General features: G+C 33.3%; 2 protein-coding genes across 3 annotated transcripts in view; one reads left to right on the top strand and one right to left on the bottom strand.

The window, feature by feature from the left end:
- LOC123530075 (stabilin-2-like) overlaps nucleotides 1–13,826 on the bottom strand; it is a 402,834-nt gene that overhangs the window by 135,971 nt on the left and 253,037 nt on the right. The window lies entirely within an intron of this gene.
- Nucleotides 9,407–13,826, top strand: part of LOC123530076 (FMRFamide receptor-like) — a 59,119-nt gene continuing 54,699 nt past the window's right edge. Inside the window, exon 1 of the mRNA XM_045310775.2 lies at nucleotides 9,407–9,791. The gene's annotated coding sequence lies outside the window, so the exon portion shown is untranslated. The remainder of the gene's footprint in view (nucleotides 9,792–13,826) is intronic.

The following is a 13,826-nucleotide window of genomic DNA, read 5'->3' as shown; positions in this document are numbered from 1 at the left end:
TAACATCCAGAAAAAACAAATATTTCTATCTTAAGTTCTAGTGGACCCTGAAAGGGGCCAAGTGCCCCCATTTGAAAGAATTTGAGAGGGGAACTTCTAATAATGCTACAAGCTGTTCATGGGAAGAAGCTGTTACAGGATATTTCTATTTTTAGCTCTGGTGCCCCCCTAAAAAAGGTCCACCTGCCCCCCATTTGAACTAATTTAGAAGAGGACCTTACAATGATGCTACAGAGATAGTTTGATGAAGATCCATCCTGTGGTTCATGAGAAGATGTTGCTGAAAAGTTTTTTAGTAACAAGGTGAGCTTTTGTGATCACCCTTCATCCGTCGTCAGTCCATCCGAGCTCACATCTGCATACTTAGGTGGCTATAGGAACGATAGGTAACTGTACTTTTTCTTTGATGTCATTAGTTGGACTGAGACAATCAGGGTAGATAACTATGGACTGATTTTATGTAAAATTACCTCCCTTTATTTCAAATTAAATGGGTATATCTCCTTAACTAATGAAGATACTGATCTGAAATTTCATTTATGTCAACAGATGGACTTGGACAATCAGTGAAGATACATATTGACTGAATTTATGACAAATTACCTCCCTTTATTTCTTATCTTAATGAATACACCTTAGCAGCTTCTAATGAGATTGGTTTGAAATGTTATTTATGTCTTCCATGGTAAGAAATAGTCATATTAGATAACTCTTGTCTCAGTTAGTATTTATAGGACTCACTTGAAATTTCATTATTGCCATTAGTTGGACTGAGACAATCAGGGTAGATAACTTTGGACTGATTTTATGTCAAATTACCTCCCTTTGTTTCAAATTAAAATGGGTGTATCTCGGTAACCAATGAAGATACTGATTTGAAATGTCATTTATGCCATCAGATGGACTCGGACAATCAGGTTAGATAACTTTTGACTGAATTTATGATAAATTACCTCCCTTTATTTTATGTAAATGTAGATACCTCAGCAGCATCTAATGAGATTGGTTTTAAATGTTATTTAAATCTTTCAGGGTAAGGAATAGTCATGCTAGAACAAAAATGCAGCATTTGAGCCTAGGACCCTCAAACTTGGTATGGAGATTGGCCCTGACTAGTACGTGACCCATAGGTCAAAAGGGACTGTTACAAGAAAATATTTATCCTGATGATATTTAATGTGTATGCCTATGTCATCTATGTCAAAACTTGATCTTAACATTAAGAGCAATGGTACTCAGGTGAGCGATATAGGGTCTTCATGGCCCTCTTGTCTATTTTTAGCTCTGGCCGACACTTAAAGCGGCATGCCTCCAGATTGTTCGACAACAACAAAAATTTTTTTTTAAATATCTTGAAATAAATGCTATATTTCTTAAGAAGGCTTTAAAACTAAATTACTGACAAACTTTATGTTACGGAAACACATGAGAATTTGCAATTTTTACTACTTTTTTCCATGAAAATCGAAAAGTGTTTGTCACGCTTTTACTCCAGGTAAACTGTCTCGATTATAAATATCTATATTTTGAAAGCATTATTCACTACTTCAGCTATAGCACTATTGGTTATGACGACGGGAAAATGTCTTTAAGAAAGATTATTGTTTAGCCAAATCAGGAGGCATGCTGCTTTAAAGAGGTCAAGCTAAATAATTTGAAACAAAATTGGAGCAGACCTTGCCAGGATGCCACTGACCAAGTTTTCTGTAATTCTGACCACTAGTTTCATAGAAGATGTTTAAGTAAAAATGTTAATGCAGGATGTCCAATGATGGACAATGGACCATGCATTCACCTATACTAACAATTTAACAGGATTACAGGTTATTTTGTAGAGTTCTGTAACTGTATGAAAAGTGCAACTAGCTGTTCCTTACATTTTGAAAGGCACTAAAAAAGGAACATATTGGTGAGGAATGTCATGCATTTTCACAGCAGTTGGAATTCTATATCAGACTGATTCTGCACTGAAAAGTATTTATTTGGTACAAGATGACAAAGGATGTTGCTATGGTGAGAGACTAACATTTATGTTTCTTTCAGATCTGTATCTATGATGATTTTTGAGACCTTCTGCAGAGCCCTATTAACTGGATGAAAAGAGCTACAACACCTCATTGTGCACCTCAAGTTCAGTCGTAAAGCTGACTCATACTGCAGGTTGCAACATTCAATTCCAAACTATCTTTGATTTTGTCAATCAGAAAAAAATCTTTTGTCTGTAAATTCTTCAACCCCCCCACCCCCCACGACACACACACACGAACATTTGCTAGGTCATGATTAAGCACCTGACACTTAATGAGTTCAAGGTCAGAACTGATAAAGTTTACTATGTCCTAAATACATGCCACAAATGCTATCATGGTATTGTTTAACTTTAATGTATAAATGACCATAAGCTGGACAAACTCCACATTTTATGGAGATATTTGCTGACCACTTGTTTACTGATGGAAATATAATGACTGTTGAGGTCAGTTCATGGCTTTTTATGTGTGACAAACATCTGATAAACCCAGATTGTTAACTGCCCGGTCAACTACCTCACAGAGTTAAAGATTATGACATGAGATTTCATTATTGTATTCTCACTCCTCTCCCAAGTTACCCCTCCCTTGATAAACCCCTCCAGATTAATGTAATTCCATCCCCCAAGTAAAATAATCATACTTAAATGAGTTCATGAATTTTTAACAATGGTGACACATTACCACAGTTTGGGTACACACTTATTTGTGAATATGTGACGAGCATTAACCCTTATCATGCTGGACATGACTGATTCTGCCTTTGCGACCAGTGTAGATCATGATCAGCCTGCACATTCAGTCTGATCATGATCTGCACTGTTCGCCATTCAGTCAGTATCCTTTTGGTTAGCACCCCTTAATGGTATTGTCCAAATTGAAAGATGGACAAGTTCATTATAGAAATATAGCAGGATAAGGTTAAGGTAATGAGCTATATCATCGTCCGAAAAATATTGAAGCGACTCTTACACTAATACGTAGCTTCACGGAAATCACCAAATACCATTACGGGTCTTCTTCCTTAATTACATGCTATCATCATTATAATAGATATATGAAAGAGCATTTGTTGCTATTAAACAGTCAAACAGTTAGATACATTCATTGCATGTATAGAAACCCCAACAATGTTAAAGAGCAGTCTAGTGGCACCACCACCAGATGAAGAAATTAGCATGAAGGACTAGCCTGGCTCCCTGACTGAATGGTTATACAGCAAACACTTGTAAGTAAATTCTTAAACTTTAGCCTGCTGGCGGCAAGTTATTCTGCCTTTGCGACCATCTGTGCAGGCTGATCATGGTCTGCACTGTTCGCTATTCAGTCAGTAAATTTTCAGTGAACACCCCTTTGAATAATAAATGGTACTATCCAAATTGAATGATGGACCAGTCCATTTTAGAAATTTAGCAGGCTGAAAGTTAAGCCACTAAAATTGCCCATTTTCATACATATGTTCAGAGCAAACAGCAATAAAAAATTTTAACATAGAAACAACCTGTGGGAACTTGGTTAGTAAATCTGTTTGGCACTGATTCTGAAGTTAAATGATTTCCAACATTTTCTCATAATTTTTTTGTTGCTGTCAGTTTCAACCAGTTCAATCTGACTGTATATGTTTTGTAGTTTCATTCATGTTGGGGTGGTGGTTGAGGGGAGGGGGGTGCACAAAATTATTTTTCTCTCATGAATAACAATGGGTATGACTATGGCAAGGACTCTTGTATGTATAATAAGGGGAAGTAATTATGTTAGGTACAAACAACTTGTACTCAGCTTCAAGTATTTTGATACTATACAGACAAAAATGATATTATATAACAAATTCTTATCAATCAAGTACTTGATTTTCACATAATGACATAAAAATATGAACATACTTCATTCACATTATCTTTCTGATACTGCATCAATCATTCTGACTTCTGATAAATGCAATAATGAAATTATAGAAAAGTTTTTCCTCAGATTTTCTCTTTCAAGAAAAGAAAAATCTTGATCTGTTTTGAAGATACTGTCTTTATGAGATAAAAACCACTCACAGCATTTTTTCATAACATATTATCTTAACTGTATCTTCCATTCAGTATCGGTTTTTAAATGATTAATTACATGTAATACTTTATCACAGCCTTCCTTTTTACCATTTTTAACTATTTTGAACAAGAGGTGAGTTCCTTCTTCAGAAAAAATTTACAACTAATGCATTTTCTTTTTTTCACCAGGATAAGTTTATAAACAAAATTTGGATACCAGTCTCAAAGATCCAGCATCAGACTGGGTGTTTGTATTGACCAATGGCAAAATGGCATTCGCAGATGGGTTTCCAATCTTATTCATTATCATTGAATGCTTGTCATATTTGTTTCCTGCATGCATTACATTATCCCCAAAAATTTAAGCTGATGGCCGGTTGCAAGACAACTATAAGCTAGAGTTAAGCGAGAGTTATTGTGATCCACCGATCAAACGGCTGTGAAATGCCTTCTTAGGTAACCGTTACAATTCTTGGCCAAGATATGGCTGGGTTGCATGACGAAATTTTCATGGTAATGATTTCTCAGTGGACACTTCTTGTAAAAAACCTGTCTGTTAGTAGGTTTATTGCCAAATCAAAGCATATTTCAATTTATATACCGTATTTTCCCGAATAAACACCCCCGGGGGCGTTACATTTTCCAAAGAGGGGGGGGCGTTCATTTGAGGTAAAAAAATTAAAATTTTTACAAAACTTAAAAACATCGTTCAAACCAACTGTAAAGTGTTTCTGTGTTGTTTAATTCCCACAAAACGTAATTATTTGGCATCCAATTTAATGCAGTGTGTCTTAAAATTATGCATTTAAATACGGTACCTCATGTATTCTGTGACACGCTCGCGACATTACACATTACGTCATCATACCCAAACAGCTGTGTGCTCCGATAATATTTTCCTTAGTACATGCGGGTAGCAATACACAATGTCAGTGGTTTGACACGCTGCTTATGTGCCGGCTTTTAAATTAAAAGTTATTAAAACATGCCGAAGAAAAGGTTAACACTTTGCCGCAAATTTGTTTAAAGTCGACAGGAAGCTTGTGCGCGGGTGGTGCAAAAACAAATCAAAAATGGATTTACCGTTTAATTTTCTATTTGACGATTGGATACGTACCGTACTTAGTATAAACGTTTTGGATTTACGGTACATGTACTGTTTAAAAGTGTGTTTAATTCTTAATACATTGGATACTTACTGTAAATTACTTATCATGTGGACTTATAAAAATGAGGTAGGTGATTTTTTTTCGTTCTTGTTGACTTTTTTTCCCCTCCAAAACGGGTGGGGGGCGTTAATTAGAGGGGGGCCTTAATTCGGGAAACTACGGTACATGGTTTGTTTTCAATTGTACATGAGGTAAATTAAAGTATGTCTGTGTTTGATTACCTGGATATGCTTGAGGAACTTTATAGAGTTTAAATATAGATATATTAAAACAATGATGTTACTATCTCCATCAAAGGCCCCTCCTTCTGAAACAATATTTTCACATGTTGCAACTACTTTCTATGATCTTATTGTTCTCTACAATCTCTATAAAAACTTCTTTCTCATAAGGAGAAAATAAAACGCCCTTTTGCCTTGGCACATCTTAAGTTACTTGTATTAACAAGAATATCAGAAAATGATCAGACACTATTTGGTCACTGTGCCCAGGCCCAAGCATTTTCAAGTTATCCTCCAGAAATGGTTTAACTGTTCCGGGTCACTGTGACCTTGACCTCTGACCTACTGATCTCAAAATCAATAGGGGTCATCTGTTAGTCATGACCTCCCTATCAACTTGCATGATCCTTAGCCTAAGCATTCTTGAGTTATCATCTGGAAACCGATTGGTCTATGGACCAACAGACAGACAGACAGACAGACCGACCAACATCAGCAAAACAATATACCCCTCCTTCTTCAAAGACAGCCATAAAATGTGTTTTAACATTTAGACAACTGAAGTAGGCTGATCTAAGGTTCAAGGCATGACTGTGAGACAATGGTCAGACAATCAGGCTGAGATTTCTGGCAAGAATGTGCTTTATAAGGCAATAGATTGTCCAGTATTTTAAATTATTACAATTTCAATATCAATTACTTTGAAAATAGTTTGTAGACCAAGGTACTTTTTCTCCTTCTATGTCTATCTAAATTTTACATTGTAGAGTAACTGCTGAAAAAACGTTAAATGAGCCGTGCCATGAGAAAACCAACATAGTGGGTTTGCGACCAGCTATTTATATGTTCGCTATTAGTTTCTCTAATTCCATTAAGCTTTGAAAGCAAACAGCATGGATCCTGACCAGACTGCGTGGATGCGCAGGCTGGTCTGGATCCATGCTGGTCGCAAACCCACTATGTTGGTTTTCTCATGGCACGGCTCAAATGTTCTGATTATGTCTTTTAATATGCTTGCTAAAAATTCAGTCTGTATTTTGTTTTAGTTGTTGTTCACAGTTCAATATGAAATTTAATACAAAATCACAGAAAGTGCAGTATCTTTACTATAACAAACAGGTGCCACCTGTCAACAAAAATAAAGTTCCAACCTTTTTGACTAGGTGACAGAATGTTATTCAAATAGTGTAAAATGCAATACCTATATATTAAACCAAGATTGAATTTTATGGCTGTATTATATCACAGTTACATTATTAATCTGTATATAAAGGATATTTAATATTACGCAGATATGACAATTGCTATGAAAGTTGGGCCTGTTGGAGAAAAAATAATTCTTTCTGAAAAGTATGCGATACTGTGTAATTAAAAATTTCTATGAAGGATTCATTTTTCAATCAATTAGCAATTTTCATTACTCCTCACAAAATCTTGGATTTTAATTACTTTTAAAGGTAAATTTACAGCTTTAAATATTAATTCTATTTAATTAAAACACATGTAATTTCTATTCAATTCAAAGAGGTTTTTGTCTTGAACAATTACTGGATATTACTGTTTGCAGTCTTGTTATATAATGCTTGTCAGGCAGTCCATAATGAAATTACAGTACCATGAATAAACGACTGTTTGCGCCTGTATTACATCCCCATTGCAGTATCAACCTCAGTTTTTTAGTATCTTTATTCCATATGTAAATACCAGCATAAATTTGGTTGCAGAAAAAAAACGCTAAAAATAATTAATCAGCAGTCGGGTTTTTTTGCCAACTTCACTTTATTTTTTTAACTATAATTTAAATTAACACCCCCACCACTTTTTGCAAAATGAAATGTCACTATCGGTGTTTTGGGGAAAGTCTAGGTGAGTCACGTGGTGGTGTTTTAAGTGAAAACTTTATAAATTTGCTTTTGCTGAAAAACAATAACTGCATATAATAATGAAACTAGAAAGTGTCTGTAGGACACAGGGTGTGCCCCCACTGGTACATTTGTCACAAATAAGGAGAAATAATTCAAATGTTTGCAGTCTTAATGGGGTATAGCCAAAAAAAAAATATGAAAAGGATTCATTATTCTATACCACATACTTTTTGAGCTGTGAGCGTCACAAACATCCACTATTTTGGCTATTTCAAGGGCCATAACTCTGTAATAAATGCTAAGATTCTCAAGAAGAATGCCAAGTGTGCAAGGTCACATTATGATAAAGACTCAAGCAAGGTTTCATGAATTTACATTAAATACTTTTTGAGTTAGGCACATATTTAGGTGAAAATGCGCATTTTTTTACTATTTCAGGGGCCATAACTTTAAACATATGGGGAGGAGCCAGCAAATAAATAAGAAATATGCAAGTTAATATCATGATAAAGACTCATGTAAGTTTTCATCCATTTATATCATATACTTTTTGAGCTAGGTGCGTCACAAGGTGAAAATGTGCATTTTTGACTATTTCAGGGGCCAAAACTCTGAAAATAGGGGGCGGAGGCAGATAAAAAAAAATAGGAGGTGCACAAGTGCATATCATGATAAAGACTCATGCAAGTTTTAATCAATTTATATCAAAAACTTTTTGAGTTAGGCGTGTCACAGGGTGAAAATGTGCATTTCTGACTATTTCAGGGGCCATAACTCTAAAAATAGGAGGCGGAGCCAGACGAAAAATAGGACGTGCGCAAGTTCATATCATGATAAAGACTCATGCAAGGTTTCATCAATTTATATCAAACACTTTTTGAGCTAGGCACGTCACAAACTTTGGACGGACGCACGGATGCACGCACGGACAAGAGCAAACCTATATACCCCCACAAATGAAATTGTGATCTTTCTATGTTTATACATAACATTATAGTTTAGTTTATACTTAATTTATTATAGTTTGATTGTGATGAAAGCTTTAAGCTTACTTGAACCACTCTCGAGTCCATTTCCTGGAAAAACCAGTACTGGTGTCACATCAAAAGGTGTGGTCCTGACCCCAGTGGGGGTTGAACCTACAAACCAGAGGGTTGAGCAGCCAACACCTTAACCACTACACCACTACTCTCCTAATACTTAGGAAACATTGTCAATTGATTTTATCATAAAACATGCAACTAATGTTATTGCAATATGAAATAATGGGATAAAATCAAATTACTGTGTGTCATCTATATAACGCTATACAATATAAACAGTCTGAAATCAGTGGATAATCAATAAAACTAATAGAAACTGTTGCACCAAAGTCTTGTTACAAAATCACCTTCCCTTTTTTATTCTCTAAGATGTCAAACACCAACAGCGGCAACAGAACTGTAACTTCTGTAGAGTTAATCTTTTTATAATCTAACATTGTGCTGTTATCTATTTACTTTAGTAACTATACAGTGCTTTCAAAGATAAATATAAGTGGTTATAAGTAAAAATAACTTCATTTAATCAGACGGTTATTCTATACAGTAACCAACAGGTCCCACACACAGTATGCTAATAACTGTATCAACTGGATGCATATTTTGAAATATTGGGCAAAATTAGTTTTTTCTTAAAATGTAAAACAATGATACAAAACCATAAAACAAACATTTCACACATCAATGTAATTTAACATTCATAGATTCAGTTTTTACCAATTAGTTTTACTTTTTGAATGCCTGCATGTAAAAACAATCTTTTATTGAAAAACCTAATTATAACAATTCTGATTAAATCTTTTTTCCACAAGAGCTGCAGTCTATTTTTAAACCCATTAAGTCACACACTAAGATTTTCAGAAGAAAAAATATACCATTAAATCATTATGGTATTTTTTCCTCCCTCTTAACAGTAGCTATCTACCTTTCCAACAGACTAGCACTTATGTTATAACAATTTAATGGAACATTACAGAATTCTGGAATCTAAAATAAGAGACTTTCATCTGAATGTGCAACCACAGAGCTCAGTGGGAGACAACCGGTTTTGATTGGATAAGCCAAAGCAGTATAAAGCTCATATTCTAAACTCTACTCCAAGACAGCTTCATTTGAAGACTTGTCAGTTATGTAATGAAATAGACTGAAAGCTAATGCCAATAAATGTTGAGCACTGGACTTTCTTCCTTGTTGAGTTAACACAATTGTCAATAATATAGGAACATTAAGTTACTTAGATATTCAGTAAAAATTGTACAATAGGACAATTTAGCTGTACATCTGAATTATTGACACATGTTTACTGTCAATACAAGGACATTACTTCACAAGTTATCTAATGTACTGATATTTTGTATGTTGCTGTGATGGAAGAAGTTTGAATGTTTTATATTGCTACTGGACTGCATCTTAATGTTCTAATAAAGGTAAGATTTAATCCATTCTTTATTTAGTAATTTACAGTATAATTATCACATTGCATTAGTAGAATACATTGCATTAATTTGTTATCTGGTGTTTAATTCTACTTGCAGCTGTCTTTGCCTGTATTTTTTTCAATCTCATTATGTGGAAAAATTGAAGGGTTAAGAGTGGACCAGAAAGCAAACAACAAAGCAAAAAATACATACAAAATAATTCAATAAATTCTAAAATATTTTATTTAAAAAAATTATGGTGTCCAAACCATTCAAATGAAGTTTCTCTTTTGATTCACTAAAATAACAATAAATCAAATCAAGCTAGCAGAAATTTCTAGGTGGTTTTGTTGAATTAAATATTTCTATGAGAAAACAGAAGCCTGTAACAGATTTTTATTGACTTCTCCAATTTGCAACAAGTTCCAATTAAAAGTCAGGAAAATTGTGCATCATTCAGTTGAAGTTAAAATTGTTGTTTTGTAGGGTTGTTGTTGTTATTATTTTCATTTAATTTTGTAAAAGATTAACCAAATGTAAAGCCAAAAGAACTATAAATTTGTCAATAAAATAAATTCTTTAATAAATCTTTTATTATTAAATCTATATTTATAGTCCTTTCCATTGGTCTAGATGTAGTCACATGATCAATGATAAAAAGTCGTACTGACTCAAAGGCGGAGCCAAAAACACATACTGACCGCCAGCTATGACATCATCATGGTTTGACGTCAAAACAATGCGACGTCGTACACAATTTACTGCGAAAAATGACCAAAGGTTGCAGATATTTGTATTTTAAAATGTTTAATTTAATGTAGGCTGGATTTAATAATAAAACAATTGTTGCCTTTTAAGTTTGGTCGATATGTGGATTTATCGACGTATCTCCCTCACCAAAAGGCAATAACTGTATAATATTAAATTTATGACTGAAAAAAAAGGTTTTATGTTTTGAAAAAGACGCATGAAAAACCGGACGTATTTTGACCGCTAAATAATAGTATAAAGTTCTTTCAGTAACTGGCTCTTTTTTTCCAAATGGGTATACTGGTTCAAATATATTGCTGTTTTGTCTGGAACAATGTTAACTAATCTTCTTTTGTCTTATCCTTCAATCCATGACATAACATGTTTTTAATTTTTGTTGATTATTAAATTGTACAGTCTGTTGGACTCCAGACACATTGTACCACCGTTGAGAAAGGGGACCTACCTATTTATTGGTTATTACAATTTTGGGTTTTTTTTTTTTTTACTTACAAAAAAAAATCCCTGTAAATGATATACAGTTTTTCTAGAATATTTATAAACATTAAATTCAAACATATACACATAGACATCCTGCAAACACATAAAACACTTTATTACATAAACCACTGAAGTAACAGATTTTTATCTACATCTTCTAGGCAGGCTTCAGAACAAAATCAGCAGCATTCCTTGCAGTCAGATCCTACCATAACATTATTACTGCAAAATTTAGAAGCTTGGAATCAGTTTAAAACCTCCTTTCTCCTTCAATATTTCTGTCAAATAAGTTTAAAATGGGATACAATATTACAAATGCATACTAACACAAAGTCTCCGGAGCAACTTCAGATTATAACAGTTATAAACAAAGGAAGAACACATCCATCTTCTTTTTTTAGAGATCTTTTGCTCTTTATGATTAATTTACTGACATAATATTACATTTTGACATACAAAAATAAATATATTTGAAAAGCCCATTATTATCCAATTTAGAAGTCAGTAAATCTTTTTTAACGAGTTACAGATGTATTGTAATTATATTCTACATCCTCAGAAATACAGAGAAAGATCCGTAAGTTTTTTTTTTTTGTTATTTTCTAAAAAAAACCCCAGTTTTTTGTACCCTTAATTTCAGGGTTCATACCAGCCATGCAAAAAAATCAGAACATTTTCAGAACCTTTTTATTAGTTTTAAGGACAAAATCTACCACTTGTTAATATTGGGAAATAACTTTCACCTGGGGCTAATTTTTGTAGATTTTGCTGTTCAGTTAATCCACAAAGTTACAAGTAAAATTCTCATTCATTTTATATTTAAAATTTGAAATCCACAAAATCATAAATATGCCCTTTAAATAGCTGTTTTAGCCACAACTACAAAATCTTTTGCCCAAAAAAATTAAATGATTTCAAAGTATTACGAGAACACCATCTAAGGGTGCCATTGCTCGTCTGCAAGTGCTGGACAACATGTATATAAGGAAAGAGTTAGAGTTCCGATTTTCTAAGTACAAAAAGGGCCATAATTCTGACAAAATACACACCAGAGTTATGGTTCTTGGCCTACATGGTCATCTAATGATGATAAACAAGTTTGCAAAGTTTCAAAGCTGCATAGCTCTTAAATTAGTTCTTGAGAAAAAGTGGACCTAAAAAAAAATTTTAACCAATGCCAACATCGATGGCTACAATCAAGCGATGATAATACCTCATAGACATGAGATTTATGATACAATGTTTGCATCTCTATATCAACTTATTTCCCAGAATTTATATCCAATTTCCTATACATTTAGTTTATATCACAGGATAATTGTAATCTGGAAAATTTAATATCTTCCTAATATTCTAAATAAGGTTAATCAGAAGATCAAACATGACATGCAAACAACAAGTTTAGGGTCACCTTTGGACAAATGACATCGTTAGTGACAGGTCTTTAATGATAAAGAACAGGTCTTCAATGATAAAGTACAGGTCTTCAATGGTAAAATACAAATAAACCATGGTTTAATATCTAATGAATGTCACCAATTTTAACCGTCAAGTATGATGGACAACATTGCAATTATCTACTTTTAAAGACTATATAAATGTGCATTTTCAACTGTATATATTGCATGTATTTTCTGTCTGTCTTGTGGGTATACTGTTGTTTTTCCACAACTAAAATTATGATTTTATCCATATTTCCATGCATTACATTCGTTTGACTTGTGCTTACATGAATGTACTGACACAACAGTATGTGGTGGAATACTTTGCAATCAAGTCCATAAGTCCAGTTACTTGAAGCATTTGTTTCTACTTTTCTATGTTTCCTTTAAACTGTAAGGAATACTTTGCAAAAGCCTGTATTATAACTTTCATACCCAAAAGTAAATTTTACACACACACACACAAAAAACAAAAAAAACAATTTTACCAAATTTTATGAGGGCCGGGCTTCCCTTTACTAAATAAATGTAAATGGGGTCCTTAAAAAACAAAATGGTTAATCAAATTGAGTTAACACAGTCATGAGGTTTTTCTTCTTCAATTTATCATAATAACTAGTAATACATAACTGTACCAAACATTTGTTTTATGTCATCTTTTTAAACACCAGAACAAACAGAAAACGTGAAAAACACATGTCAAAAATTTCATTTTCTTTTGTTACAATATGTATAGCTTTTTGCCCATCATAGGAGTAATGTATCAAATAAATATGTGTATACATTTTTCTCTCTGAAATGGATGATCAGATGAAAGGCTTAAAGTGAATATGTAAGCACATTTCTTTTTTATTTTATATTTTATATATTTTTAAATAAGTTTACAGGCTTTTTGGGGACAAAAAAAAGACAACACTGTTTAAAAAGACACTGCAAGATAAAATTGCACTTTCATTGTGTTGCTTAATTTCAGCCAAAACATCTTTAGCGTCACGAATTTGCTAATTTCAAAAATTAAAGAATTTAAAATGTAACTTTTTTTGGTTCAGTTTTAATTTCACAGATCCAGACAACCATGAAATCCAAATCCATGAAAAGTAGTCCCCTACAAGTAATGGTTATTTTATGTATTATCATGAATGCAAAATCTATTCTGAATTAGTTCCAGATATTTGTTGATTCCTTAATTCTGTTTTTACATCTCTTTACTTATAATGGGTATAAATCATCATATCATGTGTAATAGACAAAACCACTAATATTTAAGACTGTTTTTGTTTACCTTTCATCTCTGTGAAATGATAGTTTCTTTTAAATGCTGACTTTTAGATCAGGAAGATACTGGTGGTTA

The sequence above is a fragment of the Mercenaria mercenaria genome, chromosome 13 (genome assembly GCF_021730395.1).
Source record: "Mercenaria mercenaria strain notata chromosome 13, MADL_Memer_1, whole genome shotgun sequence".
In the NCBI taxonomy this organism is placed as follows: domain Eukaryota; kingdom Metazoa; phylum Mollusca; class Bivalvia; order Venerida; family Veneridae; genus Mercenaria; species Mercenaria mercenaria.
Note: the sequence above shows the minus strand (reverse complement) of the source record. Positions and strands in the feature narration are given on the sequence as shown.